Source organism: Eulemur rufifrons, chromosome 29 (genome assembly GCF_041146395.1).
Source record: "Eulemur rufifrons isolate Redbay chromosome 29, OSU_ERuf_1, whole genome shotgun sequence".
In the NCBI taxonomy this organism is placed as follows: Eukaryota; Metazoa; Chordata; class Mammalia; order Primates; family Lemuridae; genus Eulemur; species Eulemur rufifrons.
The window spans coordinates 81,561,071-81,577,263 of record NC_091011.1 but is presented as its reverse complement, the minus strand read 5'-3'; positions in this window follow the sequence as shown (position 1 = coordinate 81,577,263).

Here is a 16,193-nt window from a genome sequence, read left to right as displayed (position 1 = left end):
TGCAGGGAGGAAGGGCCGCCGGAGCGCGACTCGGGAGTCCCGGGCCACCGCAGGGCCGCCGGAGCCACCGCCAGGCCTCCCCGAACGGCGCCCACGCTCCCACCACCCGGACGCACGCACGGACCTTCCACCAGCCCCGCAGCCACCTGCTCCCGGCCCCGAGGCGAGGACACGATGCACTCCGCGCTGGCGCTCTTGACGCTGCTGCTGCTGCTGCGGCCGCCACCGTCGCTCTCCCAGACTGGTGAGTGGCCGCCGGCGCTCTGCCGGGACCCCCACCGTGCCCGTGCGCCCCCCGCCAGCCTGGGCTGTAGGGAAACCCGGTGCGCCGCGTGGTCCGACCCGGAGCGGCCACTCTATAGTTGGGGCCACACGCGGAGCCCTGACCTTGCATCATCCACGCCCCCTCCAAACTCCACAACGCTGCAGGTGCCGGGCCCGAGCGTGGATTAGTCCCGGGCGTCCCCTCGGGAGGAGTGGGCGGTGGATTGTGTCGGGGCAGACAGGGGCGCGCCAGCGGTGAATGGGTTTGCTGGGTTTGCGGGGCGAGACAAGGGAAACTTAGTGCACCGTGAGGCTCTGTGCTTCCGCGGGACCCCCAGGGTCTGATTACGCATTTTCTTCGTGTTGGGAGGAATGAGGGACGGTATTGTGTGGTCGTTAATTCCAGGCAAAGCGGAGGCTGGAAGCTCATGAGGAAGTCCCTGAAGCAGGTGACAAGCCTCTGTAACGGCCCATGCGGGCGATGTGCTTGCCTTTTGCAGAGAGGGTTTCCCAAGCAATGTGTGCCGGCGAAACCAGCCCGTGCTGGGGCAGATAGAAGGCAGAAGTGGACCTTCCACAGTCTAGAGTCCCCTGGCTGGGTGGGGGTCCTACCACCATGTCACCAGAGGAACAGATCCCGTCTCAGTGTATGGTCAGGAGACCCCCCCACCCCCCACCCCTTTGTACAAACGGGAACTAATATCTCAGGAGACAGGATGGGCTGCATCTTAGACACGCAGTAGAAACTGCACCTGTCTCTCATGAAACAGAGAGCTGAGCCTTAGAAACACCCCCTTCATGCTCCTTCTAAAGGTGAAATGTTACTACGTTTCTTTTGGGAGACAGGCGGTGTCTGCAAACCCAACCAGAGAAGGTGTCCTAAAGCCCCTAGGACAGGGTTGTCTCAGCCCCAGGCGGGAGTCGCAGTTCTTAGTCTTGTCTACCTGAGCACGTGTCTGCAGGGAGAAAGAGCAGAGGTGGTGCTCCCACCTTAGGGCAGGGAGGACTGCAGTGACAACCCGGACAGGGAAGGGACTCTGTTGCTGTCTGATGCTGGTGGCTTGGGACTGGACTCTCAGGGTGAGATGGGATGGCAGTACAGTCTCCTCTGCACCACAGGAACCTTTGGTGGTGGGCAGAGGTTGGCACCCAGAGAGCATGCAGGCTGGGGCATCCTCCGGTGGCTCTTCTCCACCTGCCTGACCTGAAAGAGAAGGGCAGCCACTGGGGGAAGGGTATGTGCCCCCGAGGAGGGGCCCCAGCATGAGGAACAGTGGGGGCAGCTTTGAGGATGGCAGTCACCACAGATTTGCCCAGCGTGGGGTGGGGGTGGAGGAGATGCTGGGGGGTGGAGGCTCTACCCCATCCTGCTCTTGGGGCAGTGGACTTCAGGGTGGTCCTTCGCAGGCAACCTTTTCTGGAGGAGCCTCTTAGCACCGCCCAGAAGGGAGACAGGCTGTGTCAGGAAAGGGGGGTTAGTTCCCAGTGCTTCTGAGCTTAAGAGGCTGAGCCACCCTTTCTTTGAGGAGAGGGTGGGGGCTATGGGAAAAGACCCCCACTGCCTGCCCTAAGGGGAGATGCTCTGGAGCCCCCAGTGGGGAAAGCTCCAACCCCAGATCACTGTTGGCTTCAAGGCTGGGAGTGTCTTTCCAGGCACCTGGGCACTGCCCAGAAACCATGTCTCTTCCACGAACCCCTCCCCAAGCGTAACACAGGGCATGGCACATGGTGGGAGCTTGATACGTGGTAAACAAAAAGGACCATAACCCAGCTCCTGCCTGAAACAGCAAGTCCCTTGGCTGTCCTGAGCCCCGCCTGCTGCTATTACAATAGGCAGTAACATGGGAGCGCAAAGTGGCAAGGAGAGCCTCATGGTGGTGGTGATGAAGATGATTTGCATACGTTGGGGCCAGAAAAGGCTGAGGGTGCAAGTTTAGCATTTAGTAGCTGTGGCAAATTGCACACCCTCCTCTAGGGACTCAGGAAGGCCAGCTTCATCTCTGCTGTTCTGAAGGTGTGGCCGGCAGCCTGGGCTGCTGTCATTAGGAATGGCATCCCCCCACCCCCGCCAAACACCGGAGTTCTGTCATTTGATTCAAAGCAACATAAGTTTGTAGCTTCAGTCTCCGTAACAAAGGAATTATCCCCAGACAGGTCCTCCCTGCCCGCTCTCCCCAGTTTACCTTCTACTAGGGCGGCTGGTGCAGTCTACAGCATCAAAAGCATTAAACCGAGGGGCCCAGCAGTACATGAAATACCTTTTCAGTGCCTTTTAGTTTTATAACTATTTGGCTGAACCACATGGCAGATCATACCTCTGAGCTTCAATTTCCTTATCTGTGAGATAGAATAAAAGTGCAGAAGGGACCCCTAGTGCCACCAGGAGAAGGGTTCTGGAGTTCTGTGTTCCCTCAGCTGCCGAAAGACAGGCTGATTCAGTGCTATCAGTCTGATAGAGTCATTCGATTGGTGAACTCTGAGTGAGAGAAAGACGGCTTGGTGTGGTGGAAACACTCAGATTGGGTCAGACAGACCTGTGTGACGAGGACAAGATAGGGAACTTCTTCGAGCCTCAGTTTCCCCATCTGTAAAATGATGACAGCCCTACCTTGCAGGTTACTTTGAAGATGAGAGATAACACATGTCATGGGCTTGGCCTTGCGCCCAGCTCAGGATCAGCGCTCAAGGAAGAGCCATGATGATTGATAAAGTGCATGTATTAAGCACCTGGTCATTTCAGGGCACCCCCAGCATTGTGGGTGTCAGCAGGTGTCTAACAGTGCAAACTGAAGCCCCAGCGCCACTCGGTGGGGATGTGTGTGTAAAAGAGCATAAGGTTTGGAAGACGTGGTCTGAGGAAAGCTTCCTGCAGGAGGGGGGCGTTTCACATGGGGATTTTTAAATAAAAAGGGTCGGCAATTCCTAGTGTGGCTGAGGCTCAGTGACTTGCGGAGAGTAGGGGGACGTGCAGATTAGGGACTGGGGGTTCTTGAGAGGGGGTCAGTGAACTGCAGGAAGCCTTTGGAGAGGAGAGGAGCTCTCAGAACTGGAGAGAAAGTTCTGTGGGATGGGGTAGGGGTCCACGGGTGCTTCTAGCATGGTGCTGCTTGGGACAGGACTCTGAGGCAGGAGTGAGCAGGACTTTGGGGGTTGGGAGCCGACTTGTCCCAAAGGCTTGATGTAGCAGTGTGACCAGGGGCTGAGGAGGGGCCTGGTATGCCCGGGACAGCCCTCAGGGGCTTGGCCTAGGCCTAGGCACAGGCACAGAGGTTGCCTCAACCTCCCTTTTCCTTAGGAAACCATGTTTGAAGGGGGAGCTCCTGCTGGTGGGGGCTTTGACACTACTGCCGTTAGGAAGCTGGAAGGGGCAGGGGACTCCGTGTGGTTGGGATTCCCCTGGGCAGGGAGTGTGGAGAGCCAGCTCCTACCCATCCTCAGGCACAGGTGCCACCTCTGCTGAGAAGCCTTCCCTGGTTTCCTAGTTGGAGCCAGGGCGTGTTCTGTGGTCTGTGTGTGTACCTCCTCCAGCATGCAGTGAGCCCCTCAAGGGCAGGCCGGCAACATAGCCACTGCCACCTCCAGGGCCCAGCGCATGGCTGGCACTGAGCATTTGCTGGGGACGTTTTGTCTGGACTGCTGAACTGAGGGGACTGGCCCTGGCCTGGGCTTCTGGGTCTCTGGAGGTGGGGCTCCCAGGCTACTTTGCATCCTGGGCAGGGATGTCTGGCCAGTAGGCTCTTTCTCCAGCAGCCAGAGCTGGTGGGAGCAGCTGCTGAGGGTCGGGGCTTCTGGGCTTGGGATCCTGGGTCGGTGGCTGCTGTGACACTGGTGGCCTCAGTGAGGGTGGCAGTGAGGATGGCTCAGCGCTAAGTTCAAAGCCCTCCACTCCTAAGGGAAGTGGGAGGAGCGCTCTCTGCAGCTCACCGGACTTCTTGGGAGGGGATTTAGATGCTCCCTGGCCCAGGAGGGGGCTGTTTCTTCCCATCCTTCCAGGCAGACGCCATGGAGCCCTCTTCAGGGCTGCGGAATGCAAGCATTGGCCCTAGCCAAGTGGAAGCTCCTCCTGCACAACCGGAGAATGTCGACGCTGCTCTGCCCACCCTCCCCAGCAGCCCTCAGCTCTGGGCTCATTTCCTATTTGTGCCCACTGGGTACCCTGCAGGGCAGGGAGCTCAGCTGTTGGGGTTTCCTGTCACGTCTTGTTCCCAGGAACATGGGTGAAGCTGGACGGGTCTCTCATCATGTGTCCTGTCTGCTTTATGGGGCTGTTGGAGAGCAAATGAGGTAGCAGATCTGGGCTGTGACTCTTCAGGCCACACAAGCCAAACACTGTCGGTATTCTCTGTAAGGAAACCTGCACAAAGCCTGCATTACAAGGAACCTCTTCATATTTGCAGTAGCATTTACTGCAAGATTCCTTCAAGTAGGCAGCTCGCTGGCTATTCAAAATGGCAGTCAGTTGGCAAAAGATAATTTCCACACCACTTCTAAAGAACCCAGAAAATCACAGGACACAGAATTCTAGAGCTGGGAGCTTTCTGGAAACCGTCTACTGCAGCCCAGTCATTTCTCAGATGGCGAGTGCAGACCAGGGAGAGGAGCTCACTCACCCAGGTTCCTAGTGATGCCCAGCGATGGCCTCCCAGGAGAGGCTTGTGCAAGCACGTGTGTGCACCCATAGGTGCTGGGAATGGAACTCTGCCCTTCCATGCTGATTCTCTCCTGGTAATTGGGGAAACTCAGTAAGATTCCTTTAAAAATGGTTTTATGAAGGTGACAGATCTATCCTGTGCCCAAATCTCTCTCCCCACTCCTCCACCATCATGGTAAATTGAAGTTCCTGAGGGCTCCCTGAGTACCGAGTCCCAGCATTGGCCACCGTGCATTGTGACTGTATATGTCTGTGTCTCCCACTGCCTGTGAGCTCCCGTAGTGTCCACAGCCTCCAGCCTGCAACTGGAACCAGTAGGTGGTTAAGAGATGCTTGTGGGACGACTGGCTGCCCAAATGCGGTGACCCCACTGCAGCTTCAGCAGTGGCCGCTCCCCATGTCGCCCTTATCCCAAGCTCTTGTGTTGTCTCTGAGCCCTGGCCCCATCCTGGACCCCTGTAGCAGTGGCCAGCACAGACTCGCAGCTAATGCTGGCCACCAGGCCACCTCCCTCCTCCCCACCCCTTTCCCCGACCCACACCACCACCACCACCACCCCCACCCCCCTCTCTTCCTCTGTAGCCTTATCCCCCTCAGGTCAGCCACCTTACACTTCCCTAGGGCCAGGGCGCAGGGTGGCACCCCGTCCGCCAATTGTCATGGCCGGAAGGCTGCGTGCCTCAGCCCAGGGGGAAGAGAATTCCAAGGAGTGGCCAAGCGAGGCTTGCCATCCCGCCCTGGGTTGGGGTGCAGGGGGCGCTCCCAGAGCCAGGTCCCTGGAGACACATGGGCTAACCAGGAAGGAGCCCAAGCTTCCAGCCACCTGACCCTGGCCAGGGTAGAAGGGACAGTGGCAAGGCAGGGCCTGGAGGGGAGGGCACTTTGTAACTACAAATACATTGGCTGTGTGTGAGGCTGAAGGCATGACCCCTTCTTACCTGAAATTCCCAGAGCTGTGTCCAAGGGCCAGGCCCCTGGGTCTCCAGCCAATCTGATTCCTGTGCTAACCTACTCCTAACATGCTCATGGGGGCCACAGAGCCCTTCGGCTAGGGTGGCATGCCTTTGGATAGCCTGTATCTCCCAGACCATTCCAGAGAGGGGAAACTGAGGCACAGACATAGGACTTGCAATAGATCACACAATCAGCTCCTCTCCCAAATATCCTTATTTCCTTCAGTTCTCTTGAATGCCGCCTTCTCAGAGAGGACTTCTGGGGCTGTCCTGTGTAAGACATCCCCCACCTCTGGCTCACTCTCATTCCCCTACTTAGCACTATTTTCTCCATCGCACTCACAGCTGACATGTATTCATTGCTTTCTTTGTCTCTCCTCCATTAGACTGTAACTTCCTTGAGGGCAGGGACTTAATGTTATCAGAGCTGTAGCCACACACCTAGAATAGTATCTGGCATATGGTAGCTGTCCAATAAATATTTGCTGAATGAATGAGTGAATGAGTCACTTGCAGAGCTGGCTTAGAACTCAACGTCTTGTCTGCCAGGCTGTGCTCGCCACCTGCAAGGTTCCTAACCTGATTCCAGACAGAGGGAGGTAGACAGCAGGTGGGAGTTGGCCCCGGGTCGTGGGGGATCTGTCACGTGGGCATGAGAAGGGAGCAGGAGGGCCACGGGAGGCACAGCAGCCTCGTGTCTCCTGTGCCATCCCCCACCCAAAGGGTCCTTCAGCTGAGGAGGGGGCTTCTGTTGGTTAGAACTTGATTTGGCCGTTCATGTCAACAAAAAGGAGTGAACTAAACAAGATAGGAGTTCTGTCTGTCACATCGCAGACGTTCTTAGGGCTGATGTGGTGGTTCTGTCATCATTCACATGCCACCTCATGGTCCAAGATGGCTACTGGGGTTCCAGCCATCAGGAAGAAGGAAGGGACAGGAAGGACAAAGCTCCTCTTTTGAGTGTGCCTCCCAGAAACCGCACAGGACACTTTCAGTTATGTTTCTGTTGAACAGAATTTAGTTGTGTGGCCACACCTAGCTGCAAGGGAAGCAGGAAAGAATACTTTCCTTAAGGAAGAGTAATTTTATTTCAGGCACCCAGATGCCTAACCAAAAATCAGTGTTTGATTATAAAGAAGCAGCAGAAAATGGATATTGGAGTAGGTGACTAGCAAATGCTACTGCAGAGTTGGTCCCTGAGAACCTTGGGCTTCTTTCTCTGTGACCACCCTCTGTCCTCACCTCGCTGGCTGGGTCAGCTTTGCCTCTGAATGAGTGAAACACGAGTGTTGTCCTACAGTGTCCTCTGTGGCCCAAGGAAGTGCCCTGGGGACCCCCTCTGAGCTGGGTCTCGGCCACTGGGCTCCCCCACTGGCGTCCGGATGGGGAAGAAGTGTTTCTGTGCCCCATCCTCTCCTCACCTCACGGGGTTCAGGACGGTGGGGGGGAGATACTCCATGAACACTTTCTTCTTCAAGGCCCTTCCCCAGGAACCGGGCTCTTTCTCATTTAGTCACTGCCCTTCCCTACAACCCTGTTACTTGGGGTTGGGGCCCCAGTTCAGAGGGGGGGATTAGTTGCAGACAGTCCCAGATGAGAGTGGCCATTGGGGGCTGAGCTAAGGGGCTCAGATGCCTTCCCCCACCTTCCTGGTTTCCACTGGGTGCTTCTCAGCCCAGCCGTCGGGGGGCAGTGCCCTACGCTTTGAGTCAAAACAGGCTTTCCTGAATCCACCTGCACCCTGACCCTGGCAGCCCCCGAGCTGGTGATGTGGTGGGCATTGTTAAATGCACCTATGTGCAGGGAGGCACGTAGGTGACAATCTGACAACTGTGACTAACACAAGCCAGGGAAAGGAATATTTCCTCACAAAGATGAGAAGTAGAAGATAGGAAGGGAAGGTGGAGAGCACTCATACATCTGCTTTTGGCTTTCTGTACAGTAAGCTCAGGTGGGCATTGCTGTGTGCCTCAGTTTACCAACTGGCAAATCAGAGCTAGCACTATATGGGGTTTTTGTTTTTACTTTTATACTCCCTAAAGCAAGCTGTCTACCAAACTGTGTCCAAAAAGAACACAAGTAGTACTCAAGATTTTAATAGTCATGCTCTCCACAAATGTTTGATAAATGAATAAATTTCCATTCTTGGAAGGTCAATACATACTATTATCTTTTATTTTTATTTTTTAGACAGGGTCTTGTTCTGTCACCCAGGCTAGAGTGCAGTGGCATCATCACAGCTCTCTGCAACCTCAAACTTGTGGGCTCACGCATCCTCCTGCCTCAGCCTCCCAAGTAGCTGGGACTACAGGCACACGCCACCACACCCGGCTAATTTTTCTAGAGACAGGGTCTTGCTCTTGCTCAGGCTGGTCTTGAACACCTGGCTTCAAGTGATCCTCCCACCTCGGTGTCCCAGAGTGCTAGGATTACAGGCGTGAGCCACCGCCTCTGGCCTCCGTATTATGATCTTATGTGCTTCAAAATGTCCCCTGAGTAGGATTATTTACTACCTTCGTTTAACCCAGTGATTCCTAAATATGTAGTTTAGCCATGAAACCATTTCCCTCTCTCCTTCCTTTTTTTTAGTGGAACATCTGTTAACATCTTTTGAAACACTAGTGTTCCTCCAGGACATTTTGGGGGAATACTGATGTGAAAAGGTAGAGTGACCAACTCTCCCAGGTTCCCCAGGATTAACAGGTTATTCTGGGATGTGGGACTTTCAGTACTAAACCCAGTGCTATGCAAAGACCAAGCTGGAAGAGCATCAGCTATAGAATAGAAGCACACAGAGCCTGTGTCTAGGAGCTGCTGAGCAAGACCTTGTTACGATGAAGATGAGCCTTAGAGAGCCTCCCTCCTTAGGGGGTCTGTAGGAAGCCCATTCGAGGTTGGGGCCAATTTGAAAGCTGCCTGTACCAGGGTCCTTTGGGAACAAGGTACATTCAGGGCTGGCGGCCCCTCACAGCTGTTCATGGTGTTGCTTCCCAGACAGAAGTTGGAGGCGCTATTAGAAGAGGATGGGCGTGTGTGTTTCTGATGTTCAAGCTTTCTGCTGCGATGGGGGTACCTGTTACTTGCCGGTTGCTCCTGGCTGCTGCGTTGCGTCCCTCATCCTGACAGCGTCATGGTTCTGCTTTAAGTTCAGTCTGAGTCCTGGCTTGGAGAAAGGGGTTCCAAATGGCCTGTGAGCCAGCCCTGCCTCAGTGCTCGCCGACAGCTCGGAGAAGCAGGGCTTGCTGCGTGCGTGGGTCTTGTCCACCGGCACGCCGGCAGTTCCTGGGAGTCGGCCAAACGGTGGCCAAGGGGGTTGTGTGCTTGTTTGTTGAGCCACCAGCTTGTATGTGCTTTCCAAGCTGCAGCTGGCACCCAGGGGGGGACAGTGAGCTGTCAGCGCCCCTTGCTCAGGCAGCTGCAGCCCTGCACCCCAGCCCTAGGGGGCGCTGCAAGCAGCCCTGCTGCCTCCTTCCCCCAGGCCTGTGCTGACAGCCCACTGCCCAGCTCATCCCGCCTCTGCCCAGGCCCCCAGGGGACCCCCCCGAGGTTGCTTATCATCCTGAGGCCACCCTGGTTTCTGTTTCTCCATGGCCGGGGCACCACAGAGCTTGTGCTGAGACCACCGGCTGCTGGGGAGGGGCAGGGTGGGAGCGCACCTCTCGCTCCCCCTCAGCGTCCTAGGGAGGTTGCACTTGGGCAGGGAACTTCTCTGCCTTTACTCACGGGACGAGGCTGGAAGTCTGCATCTGTTCACACACAAGCACATCTCCGAACACGGATGCGATTGCACGCCAGGGCCTGTTAGTTAAGCTGTGGGTGTGCGATGTGTGTACAGCGTGGCGGCAGGCATGGAGAAGCAGCCCGGGAGGGTCTGTCTGAGTTGGGTGTGGAGCCTAAGGAACAGGGAGTAAAAGAAAACAGGTTTGCAAAAGGAGATGTTCTGTGCAGACACTCAAGACTGGGAGTCCTCCCTGTGGGCCTCAGTTTCCCCCTCTGTGAGTGAGGGGTGGCCCAGCAGCTCTCGAGGGCCTTCCTGTTTAGTATTTCCGTGGTCTGAAAGGCCTGACTTACCTGATGATTTCAGCCCCAGAACTGTTGGCCTAATGGGCCTGGGCAGGGGCCCCACTGGACAGCATGGATGCTCTGAGTCACTGGGGTGGCTGCAGTTGGCTGCTGGGACAGCCAGTGAAACTGTGGATTCCTGGGTAATGTGAGGGGGCACAGGCACCTGTCCTGTGGTGCCTGGGGGGCTCCTGGGGTCTTGCTGGCTGAGACTCTCTCTCTCTGGAGGTCAGATGTCTCCTGCACTGTCCAGCGGCCGGGCCGGGAAGCAGCAGCTGTAGCCGGGCGTACACAGCACTTGTGCCCTGCAGGATAGGAGCTGCCCCTGGAATTGGACCACAGGGTTCTAGACACCAACCAGGGTGTGACCTGGAGCCTGGTACTCTGTCTGCTTGCGCAGCTCTCCCTTGTTGGGCTGGGATCAAGTGACAGCCAGGGTCCCTCTAAGTTCTGTCATTATGACCCCAGGTTGCCGAGGAAAGTGATGGGAACATGATGCCTGTGTGGTTTTAAAGAGCAGGGAACATCCCAGCCACTGGTCCCAGAGCGTGGAGCACCGAGTCACAGCTGGCCCTGGCTGCTCACTGCCTCCCCAGCCCCTGCTGCCCGGCCTGAGGGGCGGCATCGGCTCCCTCCTGTGCATCTTTAGGCCTCTGTCATCACCATGCCAGCGGAGACCAGGCTGTAGGGGAAGACACACAACAGCTCCTAGGACCAGGATCTCTGCGGTCCTGTGGCCTGGCTTGTGCCCCCCACCCCTCCCCAAGCAGCTGTGCTAGTGCCAAGCTCCAGAGGGAGGGAGTCTCTGACTGGTACTGGACCCACTTTCCAGATGGGGAATCCAAGGCAAGAGGATGGCGGTGACTTACTCAGAGTCAGAGTCGTGTCTCCAGGTCCCACTTTAGATTTGTGTTCTGGGCGTGGGAGTTGGGCTTCTGCACCCAGCTTGCAGGGTAGCAAGTCTGGAAATGCAGTAAAAGGGCAGAGGGAGAGGGGGGACTGAGCATGTGAGGGCCAGGGGGCAGGCGACGGTGCCTGCCCTTCCTCCACCCCTCTCTGACCTCAGAGTCAATCTTGTGTGATCTGAGCAAACTTGACCCCTTTCCTGACCTGTGAAGTTTCAGAGGGAAACATTTCATTTTACTCTGTGTCTTGGGAAAAAAGCTGTGAGATCACCGTGTGCGTGTGTGTGTGTGTGTGTGTGTGTTTGCTGTGGTCACTCCTCCTGCCCCCGGCCCCTGCCCCAATGTCATGAAACCTCCTCGACACTTGGAGGGGCGAATTTTCAGCTGTTTGGACACCTGGCTCCTAGTGGGGCTGGCTCCGGGCTTCTTGCTTCACTTCCCCAGGCGGCGCCCGGAGGAAACCCGGCTTCCTTGCTGAGCTCCAGCGTCTCCAACACAGGGAGGGCCACAGCGACTTGGCTTTGTTTAAAAGGAACCTGGCCTTTAAGTCTCCCCGTAGGCCCTGGCAGGGGACTAGGGAGCTGGCCTTCAATTGTTTAGTTATATCCATTTACTCGGTTTGTTTGTTCTTTTTAAGCAACACCCTCACCCCCGACCCCAACCTCCATCCCACTCCCTGCCTGAAAGCCACGGGTCCCTTGTCTTCCAACGCAGAAGAAATTCAGGTTTTGTGCTCTGCGGGGGGTAGCCGTGCTTTTCCTCCACCTCTGGGGGCCACGGGGAGAGCAGGGTGATAGAGTTTCAGCTTCGTTTCCCCTGCTTTGCAGGGCAAGTGGGCGGCAGTTGAGAGCCTCAGCCACCCCGCCCCACCCCGCACACATGGATTTAGCCGGGACGTGGATTACTCTGCAGCAAGGACGCAGGTGTTATTCCTGGAAGGGGAGCATCCTCTCCAGGACGGAACACAAAGAGTTTGGAAATTTGGAAAGCTACACTTGCTGCCTTAACCTTCAGCTTCCACCAGGCGGAAGCCTGTCATTCCCTGGGAAATTCACCCAGGGAACTTTCTCCCTCCGTTCCCAGAGGCGACTCTGGTTTCAGAGGTGACTGTCCCACAGCCATGGATGTGGGACTTCCCTCTGGCTTCGGGCCCTTGTTTGTTTTCGGCCAGGAGTGGAGACTGGTCCCTGGCGTAGGCTGCTGAGAAACCTGTACACATCTGGTTATTTTCACGGCCTCTGGGGGTGAGGGGACGGGGGAAGGCGGCGTGGGAATGACAATGTGCTCCCTCAGAAAAATATTTACCAAGGTTGTTTTTGAACTTACTGCTAGGGGAAAAACTGAGTGCCAAATGTGCTCACGCTCTAGCTCTGGAAGTGTGTGTGTGTGCAGGGATGCATAGCAGGTGCTCCCGGGAGGAGGGAGAGGGCCGGTTGAAAAGCGCTCAGGAGTGTGCAGACCCCGTGTGATGCACGTCGTGGGAGGGAGTAGAGTCCTCTTGTTCCGAGACAGCTGGACTAAAATCTGGCTCCCTGACCCGGGCGTGTGGCCTTCCCTGGTCTAGTCTGAGTCTCCTTCTGTGCAAGGTACATGATAAAGGCACTGCCTCAGACGGGGCTGAGGGACACAAAAGAGATCACACCCATAAGGAACTTAGCGCAGCGTCCGTCCGGCCAATATGGCAAGGCCCCAGGAAATGCCGGCTGTTCTATTTCAGAGTGATGATAGTAAACTGCTTTTGGGAGGCATATATCCCATAGGTGGATTGACGGAAAATTCCATCATGTGAGCAAAGTAGCATCTCCGTACCTCTGCCCACGGTCTTGGAGCTTTCACGGTGTCACAGGACACGCAACACCCGGACTGGGCACAGGCGCTCGTGTTCCTTGCTCACAGTAGGACGTCGGCAGGGCTGGCTGAGCCTGGCTGACTCATCCTCCAGCCCTGCCCTCAGTAAGGACTCTCTCTGTAGTTTTAGAATATTATAACATTTTCCCCAAGGCTTATACATTTAAAAAAAAAATGTTCATTTTGTCCCAAGGTAGGTATTTCTCTCTCCCTTGACAGGCGAGGAAACCAAGCTCACAAAGGCACCCAGGTCTCCATTCGCAGAGCTGTGGAGGCTGTGTATACATCACAGATGTGGTTATTGAAATGGATCTTAAAGACAGGGTGAAGGGCACTCTGCCACCTCCTGCAGGTGCTGTCCTCTTGTTGTGACCTTTCTTGGCAGCCGGGTGTCAGCCCTGTCCCCGCCCTCGCCCGCCTGCTGGCAGCTGTGCACGGTCAGACCGATGGGGATTCACATGGTCTGCAGCAGGCGAAGGGATTAGGAGGCCCTGGGGAGGGTATTGTTTTAAGGAGGTTAGTCCGCTCTTTCCAGCTCAGGAAGAGCCCAGCCCCTTCCTTGGGCAGGCTGGCGGTCCCTGGACAAAGCCACCAGGGATCAATGTGCGGACACCCCGGACACCCCTCATGTTGTATCAGGAACAGCAAGGACAGGCGGTGGGCCCAGGATAGGAGCGGCAACGGGGCCTCTGCACTGATGAGAGGGAGAGGAACTGGGAGGGCGGTGGCTTGGCTCTGCCCCAGGTAGCAGCAGGGGCGGGAACCTTTGGTGGCATTATCGATCGAAATCCGGGCTCTCCTCTTACCTGTGCCTTCAGCCACAGACTATAATAATGCATGATCCAAAGAATGCACTTAGGAGCTTCCTGCAGAGGTCCAGTTTTGTTAGGGGGTAGAGGTGGGGCTGGGGTTCTGCCCTCTGACCTCCACCTGCAGGCGGGGAGCGTCACCACCTCTGGGCCTGATGTGCTTTAGATGGGATTGCAGAGGTAATCCATCCCTGCCGCTCTCTGCCGCTTTCTGCGTTGTGTAGAAACAGGGAAATGGAGGCCCCCATGGCTGGCGTGCCAGGGAGGGAGTCAGAGCAAAGCTGCTCCCCACAAAGCACTCTTCCCTCTGCACCTGCCACTCTGTTTCTTCCAGGCTCTGGGGACAGGAAGCCCAGTCAGGGAGAGGGTCTGGGACACAGAGCTGAGTGGGACAGCCTAAGGGTCTGTCTGGGTGTGGATCATGGTGGCTCGGGCTGAGCTGCTCACATTGGAGCCAGCCCCCGGTTCATCTCCCTCCCACATTGTGCAGGACCACGACAATGGGCCTGTCCAGCCTCGACACAAGCCTGATTGAAGTGCGTACATGTGTTCCCCAAAGACGTGGACTGCAATGTTCACGCAGCCCTATTCATAACAGCCCTAAACTGGAAGCCACCCAAATGCCCATCAGCAGTAGAATGGATAAATAAATGGTGGCGTGTTCACACAATAGAATACTGTAATGAGGATGAACAGTCTACAACTACATACCACAAGAAGGATGAATTGCACAAACGAAATGCTGAGTGAATGAAGCCAGACCCAAAGCGTAAAGACTGTGTGATGCCATCGATAGAAAATTCAAAAACAGGCAAAACTAGCCCATGATATTTTAAGTCAGAATAGTGGTGACACTTGGGGATGGAGAGAGAACACAGGATGGGCTTCTGAGACGTGGTGTCCTGCTTTGAGATCTGGTGCTCCTGACGGGGTGTGTGTTCACCAATGACAGTTCATCAAGCTGTACACGCTAGTGATATGTGCCGGTGTTGATTGTAATTCTTCAATGAAACATTTTTAAAAATAAAGGGGGAATGGGCTATTCTCTGAGAACCTCCTGACTGAGCACAGTAGGACTTACCGTAACCTTGGGACAGTAACACTCTAGGCAGAGAATGCAGGTGCTGCCCTGGGAGAGAAGCTGACCGGAAGCAGACAGCCCCCCTGAGAAAAAGGGAAAACCCAGTGAGGGGCATTGACCTGCTGCATCTGCTGGTCAACTTCTTCCCAGGCCTGATGCCAGCTGTCACTGGCCAGAGTGTGGCCAGCACCAGTCAGCACCATCTTGGAACACACTTATCAGGGGTCCAGTGGGGGTGGGAGCTGTGCAGGTGCCAGGGATGGAAGGAGAGTGGCCAGGGTGCCTCCCACGAGGGGCCTCAGCCGCTGCCCACTGAGGAGTGACGACACTAGCAACTGGTACCAGCCACACCAAGAGGGGAGGCAGCTCTGCAAAGGCCCAGCTCGCCACACTCCCCCTCTGGTGTCTGCTATTGGACTGTGGAAGGTTAAGATTTTAAAATTTATTCTTTCTTTTCAATTGGCTTTTTGAATAGCCAGCAGTCTAGGTGTTTCCCTTTGTCATGTGAGTTGCCGATACTTCTTCCCAGTTTGTCATCACGCGGCTTGGTTTCTAATCGTAGGCTGGTACACGTGGCGCTTGTTGGGCTTTTTAGGAAAATCACAGAATAGCGTCCACAGCTGGATACAAGCATAGGCTTCTCCCTCTGGAGGGATCTGAGACATCAGAGGGAGGCAAACAACTGCTTGGCCAGCCGTATTTGTAAATAAAGTTTTATTGGAACACAGCTGTGCCCATATGTACAGGTTGTCTACAGTTGCCTTTGGGCCCATGAGTAGTAGCGGCAAAGACTATGGCTCACAAGCCCTAAAATATTTACTCTGGCCCTTGCAGAAAAAGTTTGCTGGCCCCTGTTAGGCACAACTGTGTCCGAGTGTCATTCTGTACGTGGAAGGGTGTTCTATACACCCTTCTTCCCACACTGGGTGCCGTGGAGAGGAAGCTGCCCCAGTCAGACTGGTGACCTTTCTTCAATTCAGTTGCTCCACTTTTTTTTTTTTTTTAAAGAGACAGGATCTTGCTCCGTCATCCAGACTAGAGTATAGTGGTGTGATCCTAGCTCACTGAAGCCTCAAACTCCTGGGCTTAAGTGATCCTCCTGCCTCAGCCTCCCAAGTAGCTGGGACTACAGGCATGTGCCACCACGCCCAACTAATTTTTCAATTTTGTACAGACGGGGTCCTGCTGTATTGCCCAGGCTGGTCTTGAACTCCTGGGCTCAAGCAGTCCTCCCACCTCAGCCTCCCAAAGTGCTGGGATTACAGATGTGAGCTATCATGCCCAGCCTGCTTCAGTTTTTTTTTTTTACTGTCCAATATACACAACATAAACGTTACCACCTGAGCGGTTTTTAGATGCACAGTTCAGTGGCATTAAGTACATTCATGTTGTAATGCAGCCGTCGCCACTATCCACCTGCAGATGATTTTCATCCTCCCAGGCTGAAACTCCGCACCCATGAAACACTAACTCCCCGTTCTCTGCCTCCAGTGTCTCTACTCTCAAAATGGGGTTAATAACTCATACCTCATGTCCTTTTGAGAGTTAAGGGAGATACCAAATAAAAGCTCCTGGCCCTCCACTGATGGGCAATATCTTTCAATATGTTCAAGTTCACTG